Below are 3,262 nucleotides of genomic sequence, written 5' to 3' on the forward strand. Positions count from 1 at the left end.
ACTAGGTTTCTGTGAACTGAATATCTCATCTGAGCTGGTGATCAAAGATTATCCGAACCTTATTTTGGATTAAGCTCAGAGCACCCAAAGGTGCATCAGGCCATTATAGTTCTCGAACTGGATTGTTATCCTGAGAGGCGTTCTGTTAATAACCTGTGTGTCGTGTTGTCGAGTCCCAACTCGAGCTATGTACATCATTGCTAACCAGAGGTTCTACTTGGTTGCTTTTCCATGTATACATCTGCCAGTTGTACCCTAAGCTGAGTGATTGAACTCATGCTAATTTTTAGGGTACAACAAAACATTTTTAGTAAAGTTAGATGAATGTAATGGGTAATTATTTAGATCATATTAATTATAGAATCATGCTCTTTTATAGTTATAAATATATTTTGTAATTAATTACATTCATATGGTTATTAATAAACTAGTAATTAATTTGGAATTAATTGATTATTTTTATAAAAGACATTTAATCCCAAAATAGTAAGTGGGAGAAGGTGAACATCTCAATGTGACCTATGGTCTCCATTATTAGTACAACACCGTGAGATATGAATAGGGCCTCAAGGAGGCTTTGTTTTCTTCCCCTAAGGAAGGTTTCTAGACATATTAATACCAAGTTTGGCTTCTTATGAAGATAGGAAGGAGTGATGTATTTTAGGCTTGACCAACCCTAAGGCGACACTCTCTAAGTTAAGTCACGAATTTTGAAATAATGGGTTACACTTATAAGTTGCAATTAAGCTTTTACGGTGGATAATTGCATCTCGAAAAAACCACTGGTACTTTATATCTAAAAGAGAAAATAAAGAGTTATTTTAAGTTTTTAAATTATAAATATAACATTATCTTATAAGTTATCTGAATTTAACTTGATCGACCCTAAGGCGACACTTTATTTGTTAGGTAGTTTTATCGTGGAACAATAAATGTTAATTTATGTGTTTTAATTGTTGCTTTCATGTGAAACGCCCTACTTCCTTAGAGTCGTTACTAAGTGAGTTTTAAATGTGCAATTAACTGGCTAATCGAGGTTTTAGGTTAAAAGTGTAGCTAAACTGTAATAAAAGCCATATAATTTGAAAACGTACTCATTCATTGAAATTATAAAGAGTTATACATTTGGGATCCCAAAATTACTGTTTTGAAATATTTACAACTCAAAAATATGATTAAAGTCGACTAAACGACAAAACTGTAACACCCCAATTTGCTAATAAGGATTAGGACCTTGATTAGCGTGCCTAGAGGGCAATAAGTGAGTTGGCATGTTAATATATGAACTTAAATGAGTATGTGATTAGAATGCATGTTTAGGTGGTATAAATATGCATGTTGACCCCGTTTGTATGATAGGGGTAAATTGGTAATTTTAGCCCGCTGAGGGCATAAATGTGATAATTGTATTATATGATTTGTACCACGTGTGAGTGGTGATATGATGGTGATGCACGTGCCGAGACGGTTCTAGGGAGCTAATTAGTTCAAAAGTCACAACGGGATTTTATACCCGGCTCGGGAGGAGCCTAGGGGTATTCTGGGAATCTTGTAAATTGGGTTGAGAATAAGTGGTTAATGGTTATTGGTGACTGAGTAACTTGAGTAACCATTGGTAATTAGTAAGGGTAACAAGTTTAGATGAGAAAGTGGTAGATTTGTAGGATTGGTGAAATGGCAAGAGTGCCCTTGAGGTTTATTTAGGAAATGATCTACTTGGAGGGGTAGAATGGTCTTTTGGCAGGATATAGGAACCTTCAGCTGAGGGAAAAGGGTCATTCATGTTTTACACTTAGGCATATTTCTGCTTTTGCTGAAATTGAAAGAAAACCTAGAGGAGGAAAGGGAAAACTAAGGGCAAATCTCTTGGGATCAAGAAGAGAATTAAAGCTAAGGGAACTTGGAGGATTATTCAGTGAATTGAGGTAAGGAAATTCTGTGTATATGTTGTAGAATTTAGCTAAGAATATCATGGAATTGAGAATTGAGTTATGTGCTTTGTTTGGTAAATTCTTCGGATGAATTGAGGTTAGGTTCAGTAGGAGGTTGTGATTTGAGCTTGGAACTTGATTGTGAAGAGCAGCTCAAAGTTGAATTCTTGACTGAGGTAAGAGTTTTAAACATGTTTGAATTTTCGTATCTGATATGGTTTAAGAATCTAGAAGTCTGGTTTACATTTTTCTCAAGCTCTGGTTTAAGTGTTTGAAATCTGAAACTCAAGTGTGGATTTTGGGTGTGATTGTGTGTTTAAGCTTGTTGGTGGTGTCTATAGGTTGTTAGATGGTTTATTTGAGGTTTTGGATTAATTCTGAGACTTGGGTATGCATTGGGGTTGAATTGGGAGTGTTTTGGCTCGGGGAAAATGCAAGGGAAAACCCAGATTTCTGGGTTCGCGAAGGGGCGCCGCGGCCCTCAAGGGTATCGCCACGGCGCTAGGCTATTTTCAGGACAGGGAATTTTGCATTTTTGGGCATTTGTTTCAGGGGCTCGGGGGATGTTTCCGATACATTGTTTTACGAATTTGGGGATCCCGAGAGTATGAGATTAGTCTCGAGAGATGTTTTTGGATTGGTTAGTATTAAAGAGTGTTTCATGTGTGTTGTGACTAGGTTTTCGGAGAGGCTCGGGATAGAGGACCGTGCTCGTGACTTTGGTGCATTGTGAAGCTCGGGATACAGGTAAGAAAACTGTAGCACCCGTAGAGCAAGGCATGGGCCCATAGTGTTGTTGCAGGGCACGACCCTAGATTGTATTATTGTTAGGGTGTAGCCTTGATTGAATTATTATATGTTTGAATGCTGTTTGAGAATGCTATATGTGGTTATAGTAGAATGAACGACAAAGGAGCCGGGAACGGCAAGGAGCCGAGAATGGCGAAGGGACGAGAACGGCGAAGGGCCGAGAACGATGAAGGGCCGAGAACAGCAAAGGCCGAGAACGGCAGTGGGGCCGGGAATAACACTTAGCACATGGAGTGCTTATAGTTAGGGTGAGACCCCAATGGATACATGGGATATCCTTATGGTGAGGACCGAGATACCAGGCTTTGGTAATGCTTCTGGGATAGCATGGCCGAGTATGTGTTTAATCTGATGGACTATCTGTTTATCTATGAGTTATATGTTATAAAGGTTGTATGATATGCTTATCTTATGTGCTGTGTCAGTTTTCTTGCTGGGCTTCGGCTCACGGGTGCTCTATGTTGCAGGTAAAGGCAAAGAGAAAGTCAACCAGCCATGAGTACGGAGAGCATGGGGCGGCG

The sequence above is a fragment of the Humulus lupulus genome, chromosome 4 (assembly GCF_963169125.1).
Source record: "Humulus lupulus chromosome 4, drHumLupu1.1, whole genome shotgun sequence".
NCBI classification, from domain to species: domain Eukaryota; kingdom Viridiplantae; phylum Streptophyta; class Magnoliopsida; order Rosales; family Cannabaceae; genus Humulus; species Humulus lupulus.